We start from the raw sequence: 11,978 nt of genomic DNA on the forward strand, positions 1-11,978 counted from the left end.
TCCAAAATCGGGTAACGTTTTTTTTTTTAACTCCCAAAATTTCATTCTTTTTTGCCTTACGAGGCCTATCATGATCTCTTTTTATAAAGAAAATTCTCAAATCGGATCGTTTCGGCTACCCTACCTCGAATCCGGCTAGCTAGGCGTAACGCCTCGAGTCGGCTCGACAATACGTGAACTGAAACTTGTGCGTGATCCAAAAGCGGGTAACTTGTTTTTTTTTTTTTTTTGTAATGCCCAAAATTTAGCGCTTTTCGCTGTACAGGGCCTATCATGATTTTTTTTGTTTTTTTTTTTTTTCCCCTCGTCGACCCACTCTGGCGACCCAGTCGGGTCACCCGAGGCTGGGGCGACGAAGATGAGTTGACCTAGTCGGGTGACCCAAGTTGGGTCGACCCAGGCGTGTGATCCTGGCTAGGGACAGTAAGTCGATTCTATAAGTTTGCTTGCCAATTTTGCTAGCCAGGTCGGCTCACCAAGTCATCTAACCATGTGGTCTTTGCCAAATCAAGAATTGACTATTTAAGTCCACTCACAGCTCGTCAAGCCGGCTCACCAAGATGACTTACCATCTCGCCTCACCAGGTTGCCCCACCAGGTCGCCTCTTCTTTAAGACCGCTCACCATGTCGGCTCCCCAATTCACCTCACCGAGTCGACTATTCAGGTTGCCTCACCAAGTTGACCCCTTAAGTTTGCTCACCAAGTCAGCTCCCTAAGTCAGCTCACCAAGTCGAATCACCTAGTCATTTTACCACCTTGCCCCAGCAGGTGTGCTTGCCAAGTCACCCCGCCGAGTTGCTTCTCTAAGCCCACTCACCATGTCAGCTCACCAAGTTGATTATTCAAGTACGTTGCCAAGTCAACTCTTTAAGTTCGCTCACCAGGTTTGCCCGCCCAAGTCGCCTCTTTAAGTTCGTTCGCCAGGTCGGCCCGCCCAAGTCGCATCAGCGGGCTAACTCGCCGAGTCACCTCACAAAGTTGACTCTTTAAGTGCGCTCACCAAGTCAGCTCACCAAGTCGACTCACCATCTCACCTCGATAAGTTGGCTTGCCGAGTTACCCCACCAAGTCGTCACCTCTTTAAGCCCGCTCACCGTGTCAGCTCGTCAGGTCAGCTCACCAAGTCGACTAATCAAGTAGGCCCACTAAGTCGCCTCAAGGATAGCTCCTCACCATGAGTCGCCTCACCATGTTGACTCAATGAGTCACCTCACCATGTTGACTCAATGAGTCGCCTCACCATGTTGACTCTTTGAGCCCGCTCGCCGGGTCGCCTCACCAAGTTGACTCGAGTATGTTGCCAAGTCGACTCTTTAAGTTCGCTCGCCAAGTCGACTTGCAAAGTCAGCTCACCATGTCATCTCAACGAACCAACTCACCGAGTCGCCTCACCACGTCGGCTCTCTAATACCACTTGCCAAGTCGCCCCACCAACTCGCCCCGTTAGGCCCACTCACCACATCGCCCCGTTAGGCCCACTCTCACCAAGTGGACTCTTTAAGTCTGCTCATAAAGTTGAGCCACCAAGTACTCTCACCAAGTCGACTCTTTAAGTCCTTTCATCGAGTCACCCAACCAAGTACTCTCACCAAGTCAACTCTTTAGGTCCGTTCATCAAGTCACCCCACAAAGTCGACCCTCTAAGTTCGTTCATCGATTCACCCGACCAAGTCGACTGTTTAATTCCTTTCATCAAGTCACCCCGCCAAGCCGACTCTTTAAGTCCATTCATCAAGTCACCAGAACAACTACTCTCACCAAGGTGACTCTGTAAGTCCGTTCATCAAGTCAGCCCACCAAGTACTCCCACCAAGTCGACTCTTTAAGTCCGTTCATCAGTTCACCCCGCCAAGTACTCTCACCAAGTCAACTCTTTAGGTCCATTCATCAAGTCGACCCTTTAATCCCGTTCATCAAGTTTCCCCGCCGAGTTGCTTCTCTAAGCCCACTCACCATGTCAGCTCACCAAGTCGGTTGTTCAAGTACGTTGCCAAGTCAACTCTTTAAGTTCGCTCGCCAGGTCACCCCGCCTAAGTCGCCTCTTTAAGTTTGTTCACCAGGTCGGCTCGCCCAAGTCGCATCAGCGGGCTAACTCGCCGAGTCACCTCATGAAGTTGACTCTTTAAGTGCGCTCACCAAGTTGCCTCAAGGATAGCTCCTCACCATGAGTTGCCTCACCATGTTGACTCTTTGAGCCCGCTCGCCGGGTCGCCTCACCAAGTCGACTCGAGTACGTTGCCAAGTTGACTCTTGAAGTTCGCTCGCCGAGTCAACTCGCCAAGTCAGCTCACCATGTCATCTCAACGAACCAACTCACCGAGTCGCCTCACCACGTTGGCTCTCTAATACCACTCGCCAAGTCACCCCACCAACTTGCCCCATTAGGCCCACTCACCACATCGCCCCGTTAGGCCCACTCTCACCAAGTGGACTCTTTAAGTCTGCTCATAAAGTCGAGCCACCAAGTACTCTCACCAAGTCGACTCTTTAAGTCCTTTCATCGAGTCACCCCACCAAGTACTCTTACCAAGTCAACTCTTTAGGTCCGTTCATAGAGTCACCCCACCAAGTCGACCCTTCAAGTGCGTTCATCAAGTCACCCCACCAAGTCGACTCTTTAAGTTCATTCATCAAGTCACCCCGCCAGGTCAGCCCACAAATTACTCTCACCAAGTCGACTCTTTAAGTTCGTTCATCAAGTCACCCCGCCAGGTCGGCCCACCGAGTGGACTCTTTAAGTTCGTTCATGAAGTCACTCTGCCAAGTCGGCCCACCAGGTCGACTCTTTAAGTTCGTTCATCAAGTCACCCCGCCAGGTCAGCCCACCAACTACTCTCACCAAGTCAACTCTTTAAGTTTGCTCACCAAGTCACCCCGCCGGGTCGGCCCACCAAGTACTCTCACCAGGTTGACTCTTTAGGTTTGTTCATCAGGTCACCCCACCGAGTACTCTCACCAAGTCGACTCTTTAAGTTCGTTCATCAAGTTGCCCCGCCAGGTCGGCCCACCAAGTACTCTCACCAAGTTGACCCTTTAAGTTCGGTCATCAACTCACCCCGCCAGGTCGGCCCACCAAGTACTCTCACAAAGTTGACTCTTTAGGTTCATTCATCAATTCACCCCGCCAGCTCGGCCCACCAAGTTCTCTCACCAGGTCAACTCTTTAAGTTCATTCATCAAGTCACCCCGCCAGTTTGACCCACCAAATAATCTCACAAAGTCGACTCTCTAAGTTCGTTCATCAAGTCACCCTGCCAGGTCAGCCCACCAAGTACTCTCACCAAGTCACCCCGCTAGTTTGACCCACCAAGTCGACCCTTTAAGTTTGTTCATCAAGTCACCCGGCCAAGTCGGCCCACCAAGTCGACTCTTTAATTCCGTTCATCAAGTCACGTGACCAGGTCAGCCCACCGAGTACTCTCACCAAGTCGACTCTTTAAGTTTCTTCATCAAGTCACCCGACCAGGTCGGCCCACCAAGTACTCTCACCAAGTTGACTCTCTAAGTTCGTTCATCAAGTCACCCCGCCAGGTCGGCCCACCAAGTCAAATCTTTAAGTCTGTTCATCAAGTCACCCCACCAAGTACTCTAACCAAGTTGATTCTTCAAGTGCGTTCATCAAGTCACCCGACCAACTACTCTCACCAAGTCGACTCTTTAACTATGTTCATCAAGTCACCCCACCAAGCACTCTCACCACGTCAACTCTTTAGGTCCGTTCATAAAGTCACCCCACCAAGTCGACCCTTCAAGTGCGTTCATCAAGTCACCCCACCAAGTACTCTCACCAATTCGACTCTTTAAGTCTTTTCATCAAGTCACCACACCAAGTACTCTCATCAAGTCAACTCTTTAGGACCGTTCATCAAGTCACCTCGCCAAGTCGACCCTTGAAGTCCGTTCATCAAGTCACCCCACCAAGTACTCCCACCAAGTCGACTCTTTAAGTCAGTTCATGAAGTCACCCAACCAGGTCGGCCCACCAAGGACTCTCACCAAGTCGACTCTCTAAGTCTGTTCATCAGGTCACCCCACTGAGTACTCTCACCAAGTCAACTCTTTAGGTCCGTTCATCAAGTCACCCCGCAAAGTCGACCCTCTAAGTTCGTTCATCGAGTCACCCGACCAAGTCGACTGTTTAAGTCCTTTCATCAAGTCACCCCACCAAGCCGACTCTTTAAGTCCGTTCATCAAGTCACCAAAACAAATACTCTCACCAAGTCGACTCTATAAGTCCGTTCATCAAGTTGGCCCACCAAGTACTCCCACCAAGTCGACTCTTTAAGTCTGTTCATCAGTTCACCCCGCCAAGTACTCTCACCAAGTCAACTCTTTAGGTCCGTTCATCAAGTCACCCCGCCAAGTCGACCCTTTAAGTCCGTTCATCAAGTCGCCCCGCCGAGTTGCTTCTCTAAGCCCACTCACCATGTCAGCTAACCAAGTCGATTGTTCAAGTGCGTTGCCAAGTCAACTCTTTAAGTTCGCTCGCCAGGTCAGCCCGCCCAAGTCGCCTCTTTAAGTTCGTTCGCCAGGTCGGCCTGCCCAAGTCGTATCAGCGGGCTAACTCGCCGAGTCACCTCACGAAGTTGACTCTTTAAGTGCGCTCACCAAGTCAGCTCACCAAGTCGACTCACCATCTCACCTCGATAAGTTGGCTTGCCGAGTTACCCCACCAAGTCGTCGCCTCTTTAAGCCCGCTCACCGTGTCAGCTTGTCAGGTCGGCTCACCAAGTCGACTAATCAAGTAGGCCCACCAAGTCACCTCAAGGATAGCTCCTCACCATGAGTCGCCTCACCATGTTGACTCAATGAGTCGCCTCACCATGTTGACTCTTTGAGCCCGCTCGCCGGGTCGCCTCACCAAGTCGACTCGAGTACGTTGCCAAGTCGACTCTTTAAGTTCACTCGCCGGGTCGACTCGCCAAGTCAGCTCACCATGTCATCTCAACGAACCAACTCGCCGAGCCGCCTCACCACGTCAGCTCTCTAATACCACTCGCCAAGTTGCCCCACCAACTTGCCCCGTTAGGCCCACTCACCACATCGCCCCGTTAGGCCCACTCTCACCAAGTGGACTCTTTATGTCTGCTCATAAAGTCGAGCCACCAAGTACTCTCACCAAGTCGACTCTTTAAGTCCTTTCATTGAGTCACCCCACCAAGTACTCTCACCAAGTCAACTCTTTAGGTCTGTTCATAGAGTCACCCCACCAAGTCGACCCTTCAAGTGCGTTCATCAAGTCACCCCACCAAATCAACTCTTTAAGTTCATTCATCAAGTCACCCCGCCAGGTCAGCCCACAAATTACTCTCACCAAGTCGACTCTTTAAGTTCGTTCATCAAGTCACCCCACTAGGTCAGCCCACCGAGTGGACTCTTTAAGTTTGTTCATGAAGTCACTCTGCCAAGTCGGCCCACCAGGTCGACTCTTTAAGTTCGTTCATCAAGTCACCCTGCCAGGTCAGCCCACCAACTACTCTCACTAAGTCGACTCTTTAAGTTTGCTCACCAAGTCACCCCGCCAGGTCGGCCCACCAAGTACTCTCACCAAGTCGACTCTTTAGGTTTGTTCATTAGGTCACCCCACCGAGTACTCTCACCAAGTCGACTCTTTAAGTTCGTTCATCAAGTTGCCCCGCCAGGTCGGCCCACCAAGTACTCTCACCAAGTCGACCCTTTAAGTTCGGTCATCAACTCACCCTGCCAGGTCGGCCCACCAAGTACTCTCACAAAGTCGACTCTTTAGGTTCATTCATCAATTCACCCCGCCAGCTTGGCCTACCAAGTTCTCTCACCAGGTCGACTCTTTAAGTTCGTTCATCAAGTCACCCCGCCAGTTCGACCCACCAAGTACTCTCACAAAGTCAACTCTCTAAGTTCGTTCATCAAGTCACCCTGCCAGGTCAGCCCACCAAGTACTCTCACCAAGTCACCCCGCTAGTTCGACCCACCAAGTCGACTCTTTAAGTTCATTCATCAAGTCACCCGGCCAAGTCGGCCCACCAAGTCGACTCTTTAAGTCCGTTCATCAAGTCACGTGACCAGGTCAGCCCACCGAGTACTCTCACCAAGTCGACTCTTTGAGTTTGTTCATCAAGTCACCCGGCCAGGTCGGCCCACCAAGTACTCTCACCAAGTCGACTCTCTAAGTCCGTTCATCAAGTCACCCCACCAGGTCGGCCCACCAAGTCGAATCTTTAAGTCCGTTCATCAAGTCACCCCACCAAGTACTCTAACCAAGTCGATTCTTCAAGTGCGTTCATCAAGTCACCCGACCAACTACTCTCACCAAGTCGACTGTTTAACTATGTTCATCAAGTCACCCCACCAAGCACTCTCACCACGTCAACTCTTTAAGTCCGTTCATAAAGTCACCCCACCAAGTCGACCCTTCAAGTGCGTTCATCAAGTCACCCCACCAAGTACTCTCACCAATTCGACTCTTTAAGTCTTTTCATCAAGTCACCACACCAATTACTCTGACCAAGTCAACTCTTTAGGACCGTTCATCAAGTCACCTCACCAAGTCGACCCTTGAAGTTCGTTCATCAAGTCACCCCACCAAGTACTCCCACCAAGTCGACTCTTTAAGTCAGTTCATGAAGTCACCCAACCAGGTTGGCCCACCAAGGACTCTCACCAAGTCGACTCTCTAAGTCTATTCATCAGGTCAACCCACCGAGTACTCTCACCAAGTCAACTCTTTAGGTCCGTTCATCAAGTCACCCTGCAAAGTTGACCCTCTAAGTTCGTTCATCGAGTCACCCCACCAAGTCGACTCTTTAAGTCCTTTCATCAAGTCACCCCGCCAAGCCGACTCTTTAAGTCCGTTCATCAAGTCACCAGAACAACTACTCTCACCAAGTCGACTCTATAAGTCCGTTCATCTAGTCGGCCCACCAAGTACTCCCACCAAGTCGACTCTTTAAGTCCGTTCATCAGTTCACCCCACCAAGTACTCTCACCAAGTCAACTCTTTACGTCTGTTCATCAAGTCACCCCGCCAAGTCAACCCTTTAAGTCCGTTCATCAAGTCGCCCCGCCAAGTACTCTCACCATGTCGACCCTTTAAGTCCTTTCATCAAGTCACCCCACCAAGTCGAATCTTGAAGTCCATTCATCAAGTCACCAGAACAAGTAATCTAACCAAGTCGACTCTTTAAGTCCATCCATAAAGTCACCCCACCAGGTCGGCCCACCAAGTACTCCCACCAAGCCGACTGTTTATGTTCATTCATCAGTTCACCCCGCCAAGTACTCTCACCAAGTTGACTCTTTAAGTCTTCTCATCAAGTCGAGCCACCAGGTACTCTCACCAAGTCGACTCTTTGAGTCCGTTCATCAAGTTGCCCCACCAAGTACTCTAACCAAGTCGATTCGTCAAGTGCGTTCATCAAATTGCCCCACCAAGTACTCTCACCAAGTCGACTCTTTAAGTCCTTTCATTGAGTCACCCCGCCAAGTACTCTCACCAAGTCAACTCTTTAGGTCCGTTCATAGAGTCACCCCACCAAGTTGACCCTTCAAGTGCGTTCATCAAGTCACCCCGCCAGGTCGGCCCACCAAGTCGAATCTCTAAGTCCGTTCATCAAGTAACCGTCCCGATCTGGCCGAGCCATTCTGGCCGAGCCATGCTGGCCGAGCCGATCTGGGCGAGCCATTTTGGCCGACCCGATCTGGTTGAGCCATTCTGGGCAAGCCATGCTGGCCGAGCCGATCTGGGCGAGCCATTCTGGCCGAGCCGATCTGGGTGACCCGTTCTGGCCGAGCCGATCTAGGCGACCCATTCTGGCCGGGCCATGCTGGCCGAGCTGATCTGTGCGAGCCGTTCTACCCGAGCCATGCTGGCCGAGCCGATCTGGGCAAGCCGATTTGGGCAAGCCATTCTGGCCGAGCCATGCTGGCCGAGCTGTTCTGGCCGAGCCATGCTGGCTGAGCCGATCTGGGCGAGCCATTCTGGCCGAGCTGATCTGGCCGAGCTCCAAAAACAGTGTCGTGGATGGCTATTTGGTCGCCTCTGTGCCAACTCGATCGGCACAACATTGGGAATGGTTCGACATCAGTTGTCGTTCCAATGTGTCATCGGGATGTCTTGGAACGCGGCCTTTCAAGGGCAAGCTTGCGTCTAGCACTTGGATTGTGCGTCGTCACAAGTGAATGGGGAGATCTCTTTATGAACGGCAGCATGGCGATTGCAAGAGAAAATTGACTTAGTAGTCAGAGCATTGGCCTCGGGCCATTGTGACGGCCTTGCAATTTCTCTATAATTGCAACCTATGTTTGCGCAGTAGTAGAGTTTGCATGTAAGATTGGGCTTTGTTCTTGACGGTTCCAAGTACTCTCACCGAGTCACCAAGTCACCATGCTGGCCGACCCGATCTGGGCGAGCCGATCTGGGTGAGCCATGCTGGCTGAGCCAAGCTGGCCGAGCCAATCTGGGTGAGCCATGCTGGTCGATTCGATCTGGGCGAGCCATTCTTGCCGACCCGATCTGGCCGAGCTCAAAAAATGGTGTCGTGGATGGCTGTTTGGTCACATTTTTCATTGAATTGGATTTTTAAGGGAGTTGTCCGTGCTATCGCAGAGTTCTAATGTAGAGCGAGCCTCGTGCTAATAGCTTATATAGGAGAGGTTGTTGCCGCGAGCCTCTCCCATGCCCCTTTCATTGATTCAACATTGGTGTCTAGGCGGATCGGATTGTTGGGTTTTCAAACGGTGTATGCTGATGTTGAATCAATGAAAGGGGCATGAAGCGATCGGAGTGCTTTTCCTCGGCTCTCCTTTAGATCATGTTTTCTGATGACTCAATTTTTGAAAAGGTGAGGAAGCGGTTGCCGATCCATAGCGTGTGTTTTTGGTGATTTTAAAACTTGATCTAAACGTGAGCCCTTGTCTAGCACTCCGGCATTGCTTGGTATAATGGCAATTTGCTATGTGTGCTTGGCGCTCTAGCAATTTGTCATGGTGTACTTGTCACGGCTACATGGGAGCTTTAATATCGAAAGCTCTCGACGAAAAATGGTGGCCGAGCCATTCTGGCCGACCTGATCTGGCTTAGCCATTTTCGTCGACCCGATCTGGCTCTTCTTTCTCACTCCATCGGCACAAATTCGGGAGTTGTTCGACAGCGGTTATCGTTCCAATGTGTCATTGCGGTGATCTGGAGAGCGATGCTAAGGGTGGGAGCTTGTGTCTAGCATTTGGGGATGTTTGTGCAAGCGAGTAGGGGAGCTTCTCTTATCGGAACCTCTCCGTGGCCTTTGAATATAGACCCAGTGCCGACGATATCGATGGATACGAGCCTTGGATTCTAAAATTGTTCAGCTAACATTGGTTTTTGTGAGAGATGGTTACAAAAGCACTTCCCGATCGATATGCGGGAGTTCCCTAAGATTGCCTCTATGCCAACTCGATCGGCACAACATTGGGAATGGTTCGACAGCGGTTGTCGTTCCAATGTGTCATCGGGATGTCTTAGAATGCGGCCTTTCAAGGGTGAGCTCGCGTCTAGCACTTGGATTGTGCGTCGTCACAAGTGATTGGGGAGATCTCTCTGGGAACGGTGGCATGGCGATTGCAAGAGAAAATTGACTTAGTAGTCGGAGCATTGGCCTCGGGCCATTGTGACGGCCTTGCAATTTCTCTATAATTGCAACCTATGTTTGTGCAGTAGCAGAGTTTGCATGTTAGATTGGCCTTTGTTCTTGATAGTTCGAAGTACTCTCACCAAGTCAGCAAGTCACCATGCTGGCTGAGCCGATCTGGGCGAGCCATGCTCGCCGAGCCGATCTGGGCGAGCCATTCTGGCCGAGCCGATCTGGGCGAGCTCCAAAAATGGTGTCGTGGATTGCTGTTTGGTCACATTTTTCATTGAATTGGATTTTCAAGGGAGTTGTCCGCGCTATCACAGATTTCTAATGCAGAGCGAGCCTCGCACTAATAGCTTATATAGGAGAGGTTGTTGCCGCGAGCCTCTCCCATGCCCCTTTCATTGATTCAACATTGGTGTCTAGGTAGATCGGATTGTTGGGTTTTCAAATGGTGTATGCTAATGTTGAATGAATGAAAGGGGCATGAAGCGATCTTAGTGCTTTTCCTCGGCTCTCCTTTAGATCATGTTTTCCGATGACTCAATTTTGGAAAAGGTGAGGCAGCGGTTGCCGATCCATGGCGTGTGTTTTTGGTGGTTTTAAAACTTGATCTAAACGTGAGCCCTTGTCTAGCACTCCAGCGTTGCTTGGTATAATGGCAATTTGCTATGGGTGCTCAACGCTCTAGCAATTTGTCATGGTGTACTTATCGCGACTACATGGGAGCTTTAATATCGAAAGCTCTCGGCGAAAAATGGTGGCCGAGCCATGCTGGCCGACCCGATCTGGCTCTCGTTTCTCACTCCATCGGTACAAATTCGGGAGTTGTTTGACAGCGGTTGTCATTCCAATGTGTCATTGCGATGATCTAGAGAGCGATGCTAAGTGCGGGAGCTTGCGTCTAGCATTTGGGGATGTTTGTGCAAGCGAGCAGGGGAGCTTCTCTTATCAGAACCTCTCTGTGGCCTTTGAATATAGACCTAGTGCCAACGATATCGATGGATACGAGCCTTGGATTATAAAATTGTTCAGCTAACATTGGTTTTTGTGAGAGATGGGTACGAAAGCACTTCCCGATCGATACGCGAGAATTCCCTAAGATCGCCTCTGTGCCAACTTGATCGGCACAACATTGGGAATGGTTCAATAGCGGTTGTCATTCCAATGTGTCATCGGGATGTCTTGGAACATGGCCTTTCAAGGGCGAGCTCGCGTCTAGCACTTGGATTGTGCATCGTCACAAGTGAATGGGGAGATCTCTCTGTGAACAGCGGCATGGCTATTGCAAGAGAAAATTGACTTAGTAGTCGGAGCATTGGCCTCGGGCCATTGTGACGGCCTTGCAATTTCTCTATAATTGCAAGCTATGTTTGTGCAGTAGCAGAGTTTGCATGTTAGATTGGCCTTTGTTCTTGACAGTTCGAAGTACGTACTCTCACTGAGTCAGCAAGTCACCATGCTGGCCGAGCCGATCTGGGCAAGCTCCAAAAACGGTGTCGTGGATGGCTGTTTGGTCACATTTTTCATTGAAATGGATTTTTAAGGGAGTTGTCCATGCTATCGCAGATTTCTAATGCAGAGCGAGCCTCGCACTAATAGCTTATATAGGAGAGGTTGTTGCCGCGAGCCTCTCCCATGCCCCTTTCATTGATTCAACATCGGTGTCTAGGCGGATCAGATTGTTGGGTTTTCAAACGGTGTATGCTGATGTCGAATGAATGAAAGTGGCATGAAGCAATCTCAGTGCTTTTCCTCAGCTCTCCTTTAGATCATGTTTTCCGATGACTCAATTTTGGAAAAGGTGAGGCAGCGGTTGCCGATCCATGGCGTGTCTTTTTGGTGATTTTAAAACTTGATCTAAATGTGAGCCCTTGTCTAGCACTCTGGCGTTGCTTGGTATAATGGCAATTTGATACGAGCCTTGGATTCTAAAATTGTTCAGCTAACATTGGTTTTTGTGAGAGATGGGTACGAAAGAACTTCCCGATCGATTCGCGGGAGCTCCCTAAGATTGCCTCTGTGCCAACTCGATCGGCACAACATTGGGAATGGTTTGACAGCGGTTGTCATTCCAATGTGTCATCGGGATGTCTTGGAACGCTGCCTTTCAAGGGCGAGATCGCTTAGCACTTGGATTGTGCGTCATCACAAGTGAATGGGGAGATCTCTCTGTGAACGGCGGCATGGTGATTGCAAGAGAAAATTGACTTAGTAGTCGGAGCATTGGCCTCAGGCCATTGTGACGGCCTTGCAATTTCTCTATAATTGCAACCTATGTTTGCGCAGTAGCAGAGTTTGCATGTAAGATTGGCCTTTGTTCTTGACAGTTCCAAGAGATGACCTCCGGAACTTTTGGATTGGGCCCCTTCAAGGTGAAATTCATCCA

Source organism: Cupressus sempervirens, chromosome 2 (genome assembly GCF_028749045.1).
Source record: "Cupressus sempervirens isolate cs-2001-9-10 chromosome 2, ASM2874904v1, whole genome shotgun sequence".
Taxonomy (NCBI): domain Eukaryota; kingdom Viridiplantae; phylum Streptophyta; class Pinopsida; order Cupressales; family Cupressaceae; genus Cupressus; species Cupressus sempervirens.